The sequence below is a fragment of the Amborella trichopoda genome, chromosome 8 (genome assembly GCF_054954075.1).
Source record: "Amborella trichopoda isolate Santa Cruz 75 chromosome 8, AtrichopodaSantaCruz75HAP2 v2.0, whole genome shotgun sequence".
In the NCBI taxonomy this organism is placed as follows: domain Eukaryota; kingdom Viridiplantae; phylum Streptophyta; class Magnoliopsida; order Amborellales; family Amborellaceae; genus Amborella; species Amborella trichopoda.
This window is the reverse complement of record NC_142343.1, coordinates 6,782,454-6,801,115: the sequence shown is the minus strand read 5'-3', so window position 1 is coordinate 6,801,115 and position 18,662 is coordinate 6,782,454.

Sequence of the window (18,662 nt, the reverse complement as noted above, 5' to 3'; positions counted from 1 at the left end):
CAATGTCTTTGATTACGAATCAATTTATTGTCAATTTGAGGAAAATTGTTTTTCCTTTATTGTCAATCAATTTATTGTCAATATAGTACGGGGTTTTTTTTTTTCCTTTATCAAGTATGGGTTTTTGTTTTTGTTTTTCTTTTTTCAGGTAAATCAATGGGGAATACAGGCCCTTGGCCATTTTTAAAAGTAGCCAAATGCGTAAGTGAGAATGAAAATCAAGACCGGTAGCTGAAGCTCAGGTGGTGCTACCACCACAACCTCAACCCCACTCTTGCTTATGGGTTATTAGTTAGTCTACACGGCATTATTTGACCAATGGTGGATAGATCCTGACCTCTATGTATAAGAAAGGAGGTCAAATCGAATCAAATTGATTAAAACTTTAATTATATGCATATGATGCCTTGAATAACACTTCTCTAGGATTCCGTCTAAATGTGGGAAATTTGGTTTATAGACTGTTGGTCAAGCCATAAGGTATTCCTTGACCAATGTTGGGTAAAAATCTTGAACCCTAATGTATGAGAAATGGGATTAAATCAAGTTTAGATGGCTTGACACTTTTGAATTAGGCTTATAATGGCCTGAATATCATTTCCTCCCAATTTAATCTCAATTGAACTAAGTTAGTTTATGAACCATTGGACAAGCCATAAGGTGTTTTTCTAACAAAAAATGGATAAAATTTTGACCTCTCGTATATAAGAAAGGGGATTAGAGCAAATCAAAATGACTTAGAACATTAAACTTAAACTGCCGAGCTCTAAGGCACTCTTGAGGCCGATGGCGAACTAGAAGGGGCATTAAACTGCAACCAATCTTCATGATGGTTTTTTTTTTTTGGGTGAGTCAATGGGGGAATTGAGCCTAGGACGTAGTATTGCAAATCGTCAAGCGCTAACCAATTAAGCCCCGGCTCTTTTCCACATCTTCATGAAATTTGATATGTAGCTTTAGGAGCATGATGTCCAACTACTTGCGAAATTACAGATTGGTATGGGCTCATTTTAATGAGTTTCGGATTGGATCATTGCCACGCCTATTCGAGTGGTGGCCAAGCAATCTATCCTGTTAAACAAATAAAAAAACACATCATACACGATCCTCTCTTTAAGAAACTTCATATATGGGCTTCATCTCATCCCACCCTTGTGAAGTTCCAGATCCAATCTGGGCTCATTTTACTGGATTTTGTACTCGGCTAGTCACTAGGGCTAATGGATTCGGGACTCAGCTTATAGAGTGGAGACTAAGATTCTTTAGCCTATTTAATCTATATTTAATTGAATTGAGGTCCAATTTTATGAAAACCTAGATTATGGGCACATTACACGCCTACATTAAAAGCTTTATGGGACCAAACTCCCTATAGAGGGGCAACGAGGCTTTACAGCCATGCTCAATCGTCTTATCTTCATACTTCAACTATTTAGAAAGTTGTTTAAGGTATGCTTTGATTTTATGATCCAAAATGCACTTAAACAATTAGGTCAATGTCCCATTAGGTTGTTGACCTACCTTTTTAAGTCTTTTTATTCCCATTTTACTCCTAATTCGAAAGTCGGACTTTTGAATTGGCCAATAACAAAAATATTGATATATTTGGGCGGTACAAAAGTTAATTTTTTTTATATTTGGGTGGTTCGGAGTCTAACTTGCAAATCACCCAAAATACAAAAAAATATGCATTGGGGTGGTTCATTGAAATCACTCAATACTGAGTCTTTTTTGTTTTTTGTTTTTAATTTAGTTTTTTTATTTTTTAATTTTATTTTAGGCAGTGCAAAAGTTAGAGTTTTGAACCATCCACGCCACTTCTTTTTCTTTTTTGGATGGTATAAAAGTTGGTCTTTTCAACTCTTAAATCACATATTTCATAATCAAATTCTTTTATTTTGGGCGTTTGAAAGTTTCACTTTCGAATTGGTGTGAATTGGAAATAGAAATATCTTAAAATAAAGGACCTTGACATAATACGACTCAAAATATGGACCATGGTAGTGCCACGTCTTTTTTCCAATTCACACGTAAATTTGCCTAGAAAAAAAATGTAGAGAGGAAACGAAGCTTTCATATAGTACGAAAAAATCTACAATCTATCTCCCAAAAACTTCATGCTCATATAAGATTGAAGCAAAAACTGAAGATGGCCACTTATTCACCTTATTGAATTGGCATTAAATATAATTGAAGAAACCTAAAATCATGATTTTAGAACAAGTGTCGAATTTCTGTCCATTAAATCCTTGGAAGACACACCCTTATCGCTCTTTTTAAACGAGCTCCATTACGATTTCTCTTCCGCCTTAAGTGCCATTTGATAGCCTCTTCAATGGTGTGAGGAGAATGCATCATTAGCTCTTCATGGATACAGGATTTCAGCCCACTTAAGTACCGGGCCACTAGCTTATCATCACTGTCATACAAATTTAAGCGGCTTAACAATTTGTAAAATTGTTGTGTAATCGGTAATCCTGAGAAGATGTTGTTGCGGGAGCCCTTTGCTCGTTTACCATTGGACGAAGTTCTTGGTTGGATTGTTGAGACCCTCCAAGGAAGCTTGTCTATGAGACTGTCTTCGTGGAGGCATCACATAGTGTAGTTTCAAAGGGATTGAATTTCAAGTTCTTCCTGCTTTGATACTAACTTGATGCAGGCCGGCGACTGCGAGATGTTGCAAGGAATCTCTCAACCGCACCTCCAAGACGCCTTCAAGCGAATAGGGGTCTACAACCCCGTCCTCACTGAATCCTACCTGGATGGCTTAGTGGATCTACCACCAAGTTTTGTATGACTGGATTTTCGTAATCGTTTCAACGAGAAGGGCGACCAGTAGTTACATGTAAAAAGTTACCTGCTCGGCATCTCCATGCTACGGGATAAGCCAATACCCCTAAAGGCTTTATTCGATCACTGTCTCGCAGGTACAATAATTTTGTAAGAGATTATCCGAATGCCTCCTGTCGAGAGATGTTATGAAAGTTTGTGATGCATTATCGGGCCACTAAACCATACCCAATTTCCCTCGGTGAACTGGCGGCGCTCAAGAAAACTCATGATGAACCATTCATGAAATTTGTAGACAGATTCAACAGTGAGGCTGCCCCAGTCCAACAATGTCCAATGGTAGAACACACGAAAATTAATCTCATACCCCAAAATGCCAACCTCGAGTCTAAGAATTTCTTCTGCCATGGTAGCATCCCCCGGACCTTCCACATCATGTTGGAAAGGGTCGAGTTGTATAAGAGGACTAAATGCCTCACAATCGGTACCAAGCCGGTTGAAAATCAAAAGATTACTTAGCACCCAAGAGCAATAAACAGAACAAAACCACAAGAAGCCGGTGAGGTGAATCAAACCATCCTCAACCACACTAGCACAAAGGGTCAATATCCCCAGCATGGACAAATCAGAAAACAAATTATCAAGCCAAGACAGATAATAGAATTAAGCCATACAATATGAATATGTTATTAATAATTTTTCTAAGCATAGTTTCTCTTTGAAATTGACATACTAGTTTTCAAGGATTTATACTCTAATTAGGCTTACCTTTGGTATAAATAAGTCACAGTCACCCCTAGCCTTCATATGTCAAATCTAATTTCTTAGTTTTTGTCGCAAAATCCTCTTTTGAAATTGTGAATTTGTCAATTATATATTTGTTTTTGTGAGTGTGTAAGCGTGCACGCGCATGTTATATAATTATATATACATTTTGCGATCATCTTTATCCCAATTATTTGGGGGAACCGGGGTGTCAGTTAACAATTTATAACTATATATAACCATATATACACTTGACTGCTACAGTATCAGTCAATGGTCCAGATTGAATATGGGCCGATCTGACGGTCACGACTTTATTTTGTATTTAAATTTTTATTTATTTTTTAAAAATTCAAATCACTTGAAAATTTAGATGTAGATTCTAATCATTAAGGCACACCTAATAAAAATATTAAAAAAATAATTCAAAAAGTATAAATTGACCAAAATACCTTTGAAAAGCTTTTGACGGTATTTTGGGCAATTTATATTTTCTAATTATTTTTTAAATATTTTTATTAGATTATGCTATTTTTTAAAAATAAACGCTCAAAATTTCAAGCGATTTAGATTTATATAAAAAAAATGAAAATTCAAATACGAATGAGGTCGTGACTATTGGATTGCGCTTATATTCAATTTGGGCCACTGGCTAACACTGTAGCTATCAGCCCATGGGCTAACATGATCTTTTTCCTATATATATATATATATATATATATATATATATATATATATATATATATATTTATTTATTTATTTATTTCTTTATTTATTTGTTTTATTGGGGATAGGATATCTAATTCATCTTAAAACTTTATTAAGAGGTTTAGAGTTAATAACTAATCGAGGGACTCCTCGTTCTTTCTCAGCATTTTTATTGACATAAAAAGCTGCACAACTTCAAGGTGATGAGCTTGGTCGTATTAACTTTTTTGTTTGGAGGTCATCAATTTCTTTTCTACACATGTCTACTAAAGTAGTGTTCATTTGTATTGGTCTAGCTTTTGTAGGTATTTGTTTTTCATCAAATCTTTGTTCGTATGGTAGACTAATACTGTGCTTTTTCCTTTCCCAAAAAGCATTGAGATGTTCACTGCATATAGAGGTTTCTATTTGTTTTTGGATTGATTGAATCTTTTGTTGGATCAAAGGATCTCGTATTTGTTCTTCTATATATTTATATTTAATTTCTGGTTTTAAAGTACAAAGAAATTTTTCTTTATTCTGTAACTGGCTTTTGACATTATTGATTTCTTTTAATTTTGGTTTATGAATAGAGTCAAATTGTATTGGTACATTTTGATAATTCGAAGATATTCCTATTTGATCTATTGATGAAGGATATAAGAGTGTAAGAAATGGGACTCCAAGTATAACTGCTTGACTTAATCCTTTAACCATAATAAATGGTGTATTAATACATTGATGGTTATTACAGACAGAAGCATTAGATAATTTATTATTGATAAATAGTCTACTACCATCTGCTGTATTTAAGATTTGAGTTGTTTTGTCAAAATATTTTGAAGGTACTAAACCTTCATTGATGCAATTAAGGTCAGCCCCTGAATCTATTAAGGCTGAGGTTTGAAAACCATAATCTTTTGCTACAATTATCTTGACTTGAACAAACCATTTTTGAATCATAATTTTATCTATTAAATTAACAGAGGGAATTGTTACCAGATGAGGTTTGGCTTCTGAAGTTTCTGGTATATCTTCTGGTGGATCAGGATCATATGTCATAAGCTGATCGAATTCTAGTTCATCTGTATCTGTTTCTGGTTGAGATAGATTTTGTAATTCTAAAGTCTTAATTCTATTTTTTAATTGATATACTTCTTTTTTGACTTCTTTGATTTCTTGCTTTAAGTCTGAAATAGAAGGTTCTTTATGTTAAGAAGTATGTTGTTCACTTACTCTTTTCATAATATAAGCAAAATTGTATTCATCAAGTGTTTTACTAAATGGAGGTATTTTTGCTTTTGTTTTAGTTAATGTAATAAATTTAGTGATTACAGATCTTTTTTTTTCTGGATCTGTAATTTTCTCAATAATATCTAATATTAAATTATCTTCTTGAGTAAGCATATGAAGATTATGTGTAGGTATAGGGCAAGTACAATTAGCATCTTTCATGGAATTGGATGTTTCTGTATCTGTCGAAGAATCAGATGATTCTGTCCATAATAAGTCATCCTGAATATGTTCTATATGTGATTCAGTAGAATCTGAAGATATTGAATCATAATTGATTATATTATATAATTTTGCTTTGATCGAATCATTTAATTGTAATGATTCTATTTTCTTTTTTAATTTGCATTGGTGTTTTTAATGACCAACTTTTCCACATTTATAACATACTGGAAGTTTCTTTTTATTTTTTGTATTTGGAGAAAATTTGTTTATAAATTTCTGTTTAGACTTTTTATATTGTTTATGTACTTTATTTGATTTGGATTTATATTTATCTGTTTTATATTTTTTCTTTTTCTTATATAACTTTTCAGGTGTATTTTTCCTATCTATATTGTATCCAAATTGTTCACAGAAATCACCAAGTTCTTTAGCTTGGTAATTTGTTGTTTATCTAACTGTCTTTTGAGTTTAAGATCAGTACATAAAGATAATCCTTCAACACATGTTTCTGCTGAGAGTTCTAGTGTATAGGCAGAATATACTATAATTCCATTATGTTTCTTTCTAAGTTTGTCTTTGACTTTTTCTGCAAATAAGTAGGGTAGACCAGCAATAAACTTTTCTTTCCAATGGTCTAATTGACAATCTTCCCGTATTAATAATCTTGAGAAAAAGACATCCTTATACTATTTATAATGGAATAATGTAGGACAACGAAGATTAGATAGCAGATCTTCTAATCTTGCTGCTAATCTGCCTACAAAATGAAATGTAATGGTATATACTAAGGTGTTTACTGCATCACTTTCAGTATAAATTATTTCTTGATTTTGTTCATTCCTGGCGGTCCATTGTCTTGTATTGGTAAGAATTCTGTTTTTGGTTTCATCATCGACGTAGAAATCCCACCATTCTCTTAACCAGCCAGTGAATCCATTGACTATTGCTTTAGCAACTTCTTGATTTGGATTGCCTGCCATTTTGTTTGCAGAAGCAAACATTGTCATGTGTCTCATGACATCTAATATTTTTAATTCAGATAAACCATCTATTGTCCAATTAACTATTGATCTTCCTGAGTAGGAAACAACTTGTTGTATGGCATCTTCTTCAAGCTGGACATCAACAGGTGTAGGTCTTTTATAATCTGGTAAAGCGGTAATTGGTTTCCAAGTTTTACCATAGGTTATTCTATTTAAATCAATAGGTGTAGTATCCATAAAAGCATTTTCTTGGTTTTGTATGGTGTCTTCGATAATTGGTTCTTCTTCCTGGAGCATCATTGTTTCATGCTCTGGTATTTTTTATTTTCCTTTATCTTCAAATTCTACTGAATCACATATAAAACATATTCAGGATGATGACTTATTATGGACAGAATCGTCTGATTCTTCGATAGATACAGAAACATCCAATTCCATGAAAGATGCTAATTGTACTTGCCCTATAGCTACACATAATCTTCATATGCTTACTCAAGAAGATAATTTAATATTAGATATTATTGAGAAAATTACAGATCTAGAAGAAAAAAGATCTGTAATCACTAAATTTATTACATTAACTAAAACAAAAGCAAAAATACCTCCAATTAGTAAAACACCTGATGAATACAATTTTGCTTCTATTATGAAAAGAGTAAGTTAACACATACTTCTCAACATAAAGAACCTTCTATTTCAGACTTAAAGCAAGAAATCAAAGAAGTCAAAAAAGAAGTATATCAATTAAAAAATAGAATTAAGACTTTAGAATTACAAAATCTATCTCAACCAGAGACAGATACAGATGAACTAGAATTCGATCAGCTTATGACATATGATCCTGATCCACCAGAAGATATACCAGAAACTTCAGAAGCAAAACCTCATCTGGTAACAATTCCCTCTGTTAATTTAATAGATAAAATTATGATTCAAAAATAGTTTGTCCAAGTCAAGAAAATTGTAGCAAAAGATTATAGCTTTCAAACCTCAGCCTTAATAGATTCAGGGGCTGACCTTAATTGCATCAATGAAGGTTTAGTACCTTCAAAATATTTTGACAAAACAACTCAAATCTTAAATACAGCAGATGGTAGTAGACTCTTTATCAATAATAAATTATCTAATGCTTCTATCTGTAATAACCATCAATGTATTAATACACCATTTATTATGGTTAAAGGATTAAGTCAAGCAGTTATACTTGGAGTCTCATTTCTTACACTCTTATATCCTTTATCAATAGATCAAACAGGAATATCTTCGAATTATCAAAATGTACCAATACACTTTCACTTTATTCATAAACCAAAATTAAAAGAAATCAATAATGTCGAAAGCCAGTTACAGAATAAAGAAAAATTTCTTTGTACTTTAAAACAAGAAATTAAATATAAATATATAGAAGAATAAATACGAGATCCTTTGATCCAACAAAAGATTCAATCAATCCAACAACAAATAGAAACCTCTATATGCAGTGAGCATCCCAATGCTTTTTGGGAAAGGAAAAAGCACAGTATTAGTCTACCATATGAACAAGGATTTGATGAAAAACAAATACCTACAAAAGCTAGATCAATACAAATGAACACTACTTTAGTAGACATGTGTAGAAAAGAAATTGATGACCTCCAAACAAAAAAGTTAATATGACCAAGCTCATCACCTTAAAGTTGTGTAGCTTTTTATGTCAATAAAAATGCTGAGAAAGAACGAGTAGTCCCTCGATTAGTTATTAACTATAAACCTCTTAATAAAGTTTTAAGATGGATTAGATATCCTATCCCCAATAAAAAAGATTTATTAGATAGAGTAGCCAATGCTTGTATCTTTTCCAAATTTGACATGAAATCTGGATATTGGCAATTACAAATTCAAGAACAAGATAAATATAAAATAGCATTTAATGTGCCATTTGGACAATATGAATGGAATGTAATGCCATTTGGTTTAAAAAATGCTCCATCAGAGTTTCAGAAAATAATGAATGATGGTTTTAATGCTTATTATCAATTTATGATAGTTTATATTGATGATGTCTTGATCTTCTCTGAATCTATAGATCAACATGTCAAACATATTAATACTTTTATTCATGTAGTCCAGAATGCTGGATTAGTTGTATCGGTAAAAAAGATAACTTTATTTAAAACCAATATTAGGTTTCTAGGACATATAATTCATCATGGCACCATTATTCCAATAGAACGATCCATTCAATTTCCTGATAAATTCCCTGATCAAATACTCGATAAGAAAGAACTTCAAAGGTTCTTAGGATGTTTAAACTATGTAAGTGATTTTTATCCTAATCTTGCCATAGATGCTAAACCTTTACATGATAGATTAAAAAAGCATCCTTTACCATGGACAAATATTCATACGAAAGCAGTTCAACTCATTAAACAAAAGGTAAAAACTCTTGTTTGCCTTTCTCTTCTTCATCCTACTGCTTTCAAGATAATAGAGTGTGATGCCTCCGAAATAGGCTTGGGTGGTATTCTCAAGCAACACATTGATAATCAGGAACAACTACTCAGGTATACTTCTAAAGCCTGGAACCCAACCAAAAAAAACTATTCTATGGTCAAAAAGGAATTACTGGTCATTGTTCATTGTGTTACAAAATTTCAGACTGATATTCTCAATCAACCATTTCTCATACGAACTGATTGCAAAGCAGCTAAAGATATTCTGCAAAAAGATGTTCAAAACTTTGTTGCTAAATAAATATTTGCCCGCTGGCAGGCTATCCTGTCCGCCTTTGATTTTACCATTGAACACCTTCCCGGGTCTTCCAATTCTCTTCCTGATTTTCTTACCCGTGAATTTTTGTAGGGGGGCAACACTGACGCCAACGACGAGGAATCACCACTTTCACTTGCACTATAGCTCTTTGCAGCTAATAAAAATAATACTACTCTATCACATCCACCTACTCTCATGGGTTCTCGTAGCAATTCTCGCAACGAAAAACGCCCACTGAATATAATACCATTTGAAGGTGAATTCCCGCCTTTGGCAACCCTTTCACCTTCCAATTCTTCTATTCACCAAATAACCTATCCAGAGGCTAATACATCGACTCCTGCTTATTCTCAAGCAAGTCCAAATCAAATCAGAAGCCTAATTTTCCTAGGTCTTCATACATTGAAAGAGCCTACCTTGTGGACATCGCCATTGATGATCACCATATAAATATGGACCCTATCAAACTTGCTCCATTATACTTGATAAACCATTTAAACCCAACCAATGGAGTCAAAACCATAGAATATTTTGAAGCAATTCTCATGGAAACAGAATCCATATCTGTTGTCCATTACTACCAACAAAATACTAGAGTCAATGCTTACTCCAAAGTCCAGATTAAGAAACTACTCTTTTATGATGAGTGGGGTTGCAATCCTGCTCAAGGAAAGAAATTACATAATCCTTATTTTTCATACAAATATTATAAATATGCCGAATACATAGAAGCTTGGCACAAAATGTTTTATTATCAAAATCCAAACAATACTCATAGTTGGTATATCCAGTTCAGATTACCTATTTTCGAACGATTCCCTAACTGGTTTAAAAATTGGTTTTTAGTTTGGGGATCAACTACTTCAATTTTACCTCCTGTTTTCCAAAAAGTGCAAGAACAATTTGTGCAGTTCAATCATAGTGATAATAATAATAACAATCATCTATACTTTCTGGCACTATATCAACTCTCACGGATTATGAAATGGGAATATACCATCTCTATTAATAAAACAGCCGACCATACCTACATTCCAAGACTGGGCAAAACCATCTCAGTCAAGTGGTAGGACATCTTTAATATGGATCCCACAACCATAGTTCCCAAAAGAATATCTCCACAAAAACCTATATATAATCCCAGTCCAAGTGACCATAATATAGCCAATACTTCATTTGACTTTCGTACGTATTTACGAAATATGCTCCAAGCAAACCCAAATGCTTCCAAAGAAATGCTAGAACAACAAATGAAGGAGATCTTTGCAGAAGCAGGAAGAAAACCGGTCTCATCAGATGAAACCGTACAATCTTCACCATTACACACCAATAAATATTTCCCACTTGAAGAAGCAGACCCAGAAGAAGAAGAAACAGACCCAGAAGAGGAAGACCCCAATGAATTCAGCCAAAGACCATAAAGATGCTACACAGTACCAGGTCACCTCAAAGATACTATATGCCCTTCACATACGACAAAAGAATGATGCATTTCACTGTGCTGCCGATATATACGATAAATGATTGATGCCCTTCACTGTAGCCGCCGACATAAGAAAACAAAATGCCACTATTCAAAGATGCCTTTTCACTGTCGTCACCGACATAAGAAGACAAAATGTCACTGTACGAAGATGCCTCTTTAAGCATCTTCTTTTCCTTTTTTATCTTTTTCCTTTTTTGCTTTTTTGCTTTATGTCTTTTCATCTTCCTTTTAGTCTCATCAAGTCATCTCACTTCTTTACTTCCTTACGAAGTAACCTCCTCCTGCCTATAAAAGGGAAGCCTCTCCCTCATTTTAAGCAGGTCTCTCTCCGAGCTTCTTCCCTCTCATACTCCGCTCTGCTCTCTCTCTCTCTGCTCTCCCTCTCTCTCTCTCTCTGCTCTCTCTTCATCTGCAAGCTCTCTTCATCCCTCTGCTCTCATCTCCTTGCTCTCTACGCAAGACCATCACAGCTGTCCCGACCTCACAGCAAGAACCTGCTTCATGCTATCCAGGTTTTCCCTATCTTTTTGATACATCAAACCAGGTTCTCACCTATCTTATTATCTCAGTTTTCCTATCTCAGTTTTAGTAGTTTGCAAATGTGTTATTGTAACTTCTATACACTCCCATCATATTGTCCCCACAACTGGAAGTTATTCTCCAGTTATTGTATCTGTAAACAGTAAGTATTTGTTATATTTCAGTCAATTTAATTATATTTCAGTCAGATTATGTTTGAGTTGGTTTGATTATAAGTTATAATTTATACTGTGATACATATATAAGATGATCTAATGCAGTTTAAACTTGTCTTCAGTATTAAAATAGATGAACACACACACACATCATGGTTTGTGATTGATATTTCCGTTATCCCTTTTATTCTAATAATCTTATTTTGCCTTAATTATATTCATATATTACAAGATTAATCAAATATAATGGTATGCTATTTGCTTACGAGTTATAAAATAATTGGTTCAAATTCATTGTAGATCTGGGCGCATATTGACGCGTTTTGTACAAAGTATAGGTGATTGTCAGTATTATTGTCAGTATTATTATCACAATTATTGAACTGCACAAATGGTTCCTGCACTTTTTCGAAAGCAGGAGGTAAAATTGAAGTAGTTGATCCCCAAACTAAAAACCAATTTTCAAACCAGTTAGGGAATCGTTCGAAAATAAGTAATCTTAACTGGATATACCAACTATGAGTATTGTTTGGATTTTGATAATAAAACATTTTATGCCAAGCTTCTATGTATTCGGCATATTTATAATATTTGTATGAAAACTCAGGATTATGTAATTTCTTTCCTTGAGCAGGATTGCAACCCCACTCATCATAAGAGAGTAGTTTCTTAATCTGGACTTTGGAGTAAGCAATGACTCTAGTATTTTGTTGGTAGTAATGGACAACATATATGGATCCTGTTTCCATGAGAATTGCTTCATAATATTCTCTGGTTTTGACTCCATTGGTTGAGTTTAAATGGTTTATCAAGTATAATGGAGCAAGTTTGATAGGGTCCATATTTATATGGTGATCATCAATGGTGGTGTCCATAAGGTAGGCTCTTTCAATGTATGAAGACCTAGGAAAATTAGGCTTCTGATTTGATTTGGACTGTGCTTGAGAATAAGCAGGAATCGATGTATTAGCCTCTGGGTAGGTTATTTGGTGAATAGGAGAATTGGAAGGTGAAAGGGTTGTCAAAGGCGGGAATTCACCTTCAAATGGTATTATATTCAGTGGGCGTTTTTCGTTGCGAGAATTGCTACGAGAACCCATGAAAGTAGGTGGATGTGATAGAGTAGTATTATTTATATCAACTCCCATGGATTATGAAATGGGAATATACCATCTCTGTTAATAATACAGCCGACCATACCTACGTTCCAAGACTGGGAAAAACCATCTCAGTCAAGTGGTGGGACATCTTTAATATGGATCCCACAACCATAGTTCCCAAAAGAATACCTCCACAAAAACCTATATATAATTCCAGTCCAAGTGACCATAATACAGCCAATACTTTATTTGACTTTCCTACCTATTTACGAAATATGCTCCAAGCAAACCCAAATGCTTCCAAAGAAATGCTAGAACAACAAATGAAGGAGATCTTTGCAGAAGCAGGAAGAAAACCGGTCTCATCAGATGAAACCGTACAATCTTCACCATTACACACCAATAAATATTTTCCACTTGAAGAAGCAGACCCAGAAGAAGAAGAAACAGACCCAGAAGAGGAAGACCCCAATGAATTCAGCCAAAGGCCATAAAGATGCTACACAGTACCAGGTCACCCCAAAGATACTATATGCCCTTCACATACGACAAAAGAATGATGTCTTTCACTGTGCTGCCGACATATACGACAAATGATTGATGCCCTTCACTGTAGCCGCCAACATAAGAAGACAAAATGCCACTATTCAAAGATGCCTTTTCACTGTAGTCACCGACATAAGAAGACAAAATGTCACTGTACAAAGATGCCTCTTTAAGCATCTTCTTTTCCTTTTTTGTCTTTTTCCTTTTTTGCTTTTTTGCTTTATATCTTTTCCTCTTCCTTTTAATCTCATCAAGTCATCTCACTTCTTTACTTTCTTACGAAGTAACCTCTTCCTACCTATAAAAGGGAAGCCTCTCCCTCTTTCTAAGCAGGTCTCTCTCCGAGCTTCTTCCCTCTCATACTCCGCTCTGCTCTCTCTCTGTCTGCTCTCCCCCTCTCTCTCTCTTTCTCTCTCTCTCTCTCTCTGCTCTCTCTTCATCTGCAGCTCTCTTCATCCCTCTGCTCTCTCATCTCCTTGCTCTCTACGCAAGACCATCACAGCTGTCCCGACCTCACAGCAAGAACCTGCTTCATGCTATCCAGGTTTTCCCTATCTTTTTGATACATCAAACCAGGTTCTCACATATCTTATTATCTCAGTTTTCCTATCTCAGTTTTAGTAGTTTACAAATGTGTGATTGTAACTTCCATACACTCCCATCATATTGTCCAGTTATTGTATCTGTAAACAGTAAGTGTTTGTTATATTTCAATCAGTTTAATTATATTTCAGTCAGATTATGTTTGATTTGGTTTGATTATAAGTTGTAATTTATATTGTGATACATATATAAGATGATTTAATGCAGTTTAAACTTGTCTTCAGTATTAAAATAGGTGAACACACACACACATCATGGTTTGTGATTGATATTTCCGTTATCCCTTTTATTTTAATAATCTTATTTTGCCTTAATTATATTCATATATTACAAGAATTAATCAAATATAATGGTATGCTATTTGCTTACTTGTTATAAAATAGTTGGTTCAAATTGACTGTAGATCTGGGCGTGTATTGGCGCGTTTTAGTATCAGAGCCAACAGTAAACTGTTAGAGTAAAAGTTACAATATTACTATAGAAACCTACTTAAATTTACATCTAAGAAAGTTGGTCCGAGAGTTATGACAAGAGACGAAAGGACAAGTCTAGGCAAAGTACCCGCCAAGGCCAGGAAGAGCCGCTTAAGGGAACACGCTTGACCCTTGATCGTCCATATTGTCATTATCCGCGTCCTACAGATGGCAAATTTAATTAGGAATCTAAAAGGTAATAATGCAACTCAAACTCAGACATTAAGAGTTAAAAATAAGGAACAGATTATTATAAATGATATTGAAGATCATATCCAAAATTGGAATATTCTTAAGGTACCAATAAAAGATATTTATAAAAAATGATCATTTAAATTCAAATTAGGTTATGCTATAAAAACCGTAGAAGAAAGTCTATCCGTAACTCAGAACCAAGAAGACTTTCAATTATTATCAAGAAAAATTATTGAAAAACATAAAGAGAATAATTATAAATATTTGCACATTGGGTTAATACAAATAGCTATTAAACCTTTAACCCAACTAGGGTTAAACACCGCAGTGCTTGTATGCCTAAGAGATACAAGACACAATAACTTTGTAGATTCACTCCTAGGTATGGTAGAATCCAGCCTATGTAGTGGACCAATATATTTTAATTGCTTTCCAAATTTTTCTGTTTCTTTAACAGACCCAAACATATTAGATATATTATCTATAAATTTGAAAACTCATGGCTTTAATATGACACATGGTTCTCAGAATTTAGCAATATTATATAGAATTTATTATAAAGTAAAGAATACCCTTTGTCCTAATAATATGCAAGTTGATAAAAAAGATCAAACTATATTATTTCAAACAAATATAGAAAAATCACATACAATTGTACCCAAAACAATTACTTGGTCCGATATTATTTTACCTCAATCTTGGGCATTACAACATGCAAACCAACCCCAAGAAGCACCTAGAAATAATATTCCAAACCAAATAATAGAACATCCTGATGGAAATATTGAAATAAAATTCCAACAATCTAGGGTTAAGGATGATATAAATATTAATAGGAAAAGAAATAAAAAACCATTAATACCTCTTAGAAAATCCTGTCATACTACTCCTGCTGTCATCATACTTCCTTCTGCTTCACAACCTACACCATCTTCAGATTTCCAACTACAAGGAGTAAGAAGAACGGCTGATCATGTAGTTCTTCCTAGATATATTCTTGAACCTAATATAGAAGAATTTCAAATACTTACATTACAAATAGAAGATGATACAGAAGAAGAGATAAATACTAATAATACATATGATGGTGAATATATAGCAACATATTTAGCCGCTAAATTAGAACGAAAAAAGAGGAAAATTAATATTGATTATCTTAAAAAATATTATCTTTCTTTAGAAAATAAAAATATTAGGAAATGGTATCTTCAAACCTTCCAACCTAGGTTAATAGAATTACTTCATAAAAAATACAATAAATTTCTCAAAAAAGAAAGAGAAACAAAAGGATTTTTTATCTGGTTAAGAGAAATATGTATGCAATATAAAATTAATATTCCTTCATTCGATAATCTTCAAACTTTAGAAGAAAAAACATATATCAGCACGGATGGTACTACTACTGCTAGTACACACCCTCCTGAAAAAAGTATAATACTCAAAGGAGTAACCCCATCAAGTAAAGGAGAACCACCATAATCTTTATGATATAATAGCCACACCATATAAAGTCTTACCCCAAAGAAATAGGTAAAAAGCAAGAGCTTATTCCCCATATTGTGGAACAAAACAATTATACTAATTTATATATGCAGTCTTTAGGAAAATAAACAGAACGTATAGAAAGATTAGTTTCGAAGGAGGTAACTCATTCCCTTCCTAAAGCAGTCCTGTTTAAACCACCTCAAGAACTTAATAAAAATAAATTTCATATTGGTGACAATAATAAAACCTTAATGAATCAGTTAATAGCCAAATTAGCTCAATTAGACATAAAAGGAATTCCTTCTCCCAAACTTAGTATTCCTATGCCAAATATACATGTTCCATTACCAGAATCTTCAGATAAAAGAAAATAAAAAATACCAGAGCATGAAACAATGATGCTCTAGGAAGAAGAACCAATTATCGAAGACACCATACAAAACCAAGAAAATGCTTTTATGGATACTACACTTATTGATATAAATAGAATAACCTATGGTAAAACTTGGAAACCAATTACCGCTTTACCATATTATAAAAGACCTACACCTGTTGATGTCCAGCTTGAAGAAGATGCCATACAACAAGTTGTTTCCTATTCAGGAAGATCAATAGTTAATTGGACAATAGATGGTTTATCTGAATTAAAAATATTAGATATCATGAGACACATGACAATATTTGCTTCTGCAAACAAAATGGCAGGCAATCCAAATCAAGAGGTTGCTAAAGCAATAGTCAATGGATTCACTGGCTGGTTAAGACGATGGTGGGATTTTTATGTCGATGATGAAACCAAAAATAGAATTCTTACCAATACAAGACAATGGACCGCCAGGAATGGACAAAATCAAGAAATAATTTATACTGAAAGTGATGCAGTAAACACCTTAATATATACCATTACACTTCATTTTGTAGGCAGTACGGCATTATTAGCAGCAAGATCAGAAGATCTGCTATCTAATCTTCGTTGTCCTACATTATCCCATTATAAATGGTACAAAGATGTCTTTTTCTCAAGATTATTAATACGGAAAGATTGTCAATTAGATCATTGGAAAGAAAAGTTTATTGCTGGTCTACCCTACTTATTTGCAGAAAAAGTCAAAGACAGACTTAGAAAGAAACATAATGAAAATATAGTATATTCCGCCTATACACTTGTAGAACTCTCAACAGAAATATGTGCTGAAGGATTAGCTTTATGTACTGATCTTAAACTCAAAAGACAGTTAGATAAACAACAAATTACCAAGCGTAAAGAACTTGGTGATTTCTGTGAACAATTTGGATACCATATAGATAGGAAAAATACACCTGAAAAGTTATATAAGAAAAAGAAAAAATTTAAAAAAGATAAATATAAATCCAAATCAAATAAAGTACATAAACAATATAAAAATTCTAAACAGAAATTTATAAACAAATTTTCTCCAAATACAAAAAATAAAAAGAAACTTCCAGTATGTTATAAATGTGGAAAAGTTGGTCATTACAAACACCAATGCAAATTAAAAAAGAAAATAGAATCATTACAATTAAATGATTCGATCAAAGCGAAATTATATAATATAATCAATTATGATTCTATATCTTCAGATTCTACTGAATCACATATAGAACATATTCAAGATGATAACTTATTATGGACAGAATCGTCTGATTCTTCGACAGATACAGAAACATCCAATTCCATGAAAGATGCTAATTGTACTTGCCCTATACCTACACATAATCTTCATATGCTTACTCAAGAAGATAATTTAATATTAGATATTATTGAGAAAATTACAGACCCAGAAAAAAAAAGATCTGTAATCACTAAATTTATTACATTAACTAAAACAAAAGCAAAAATACCTCCAATTAGTAAAACACCTGATGAATACAATTTTGCTTCTATTATGAAAAGAGTAAGTGAACAACATACTTCTCAACATAAAGAACCTTCTATTTCAGACTTAAAGCAAGAAATCAAAGAAGTCAAAAAAGAAGTATATCAATTAAAAAATAGAATTAAGACTTTAGAATTACAAAATCTATCTCAACCAGAGACAGATACAGATGAACTAGAATTCGATCAGCTTATGACATATGATCCTGATCTACCAGAAGATATACCAGAAACTTCAGAAGCCAAACCTCATCTGGTAACAATTACCTCTGTTAATTTAATAGATAAAATTATGATTCAAAAATGGTTTGTTCAAGTCAAGAAAATTGTAGCAAAAGATTATAGCTTTCAAACCTCAGCCTTAATAGATTCAGGGGCTGACCTTAATTGCATCAATGAAGGTTTAGTACCTTCAAAATATTTTGACAAAACAACTCAAATCTTAAATACAGCAGATGGTAGTAGACTCTTTATCAATAATAAATTATCTAATGCTTCTATCTGTAATAACCATCAATGTATTAATACACCATTTATTATGGTTAAAGGATTAAGTCAAGCAGTTATACTTGGAGTCTCATTTCTTACACTCTTATATCCTTTATCAATAGATCAAACAGGAATATCTTTGAATTATCAAAATGTACCAATACACTTTCACTTTATTCATAAACCAAAATTAAAAGAAATCAATAATGTCGAAAGCCAGTTACAGAATAAAGAAAAATTTCTTTGTACTTTAAAACAA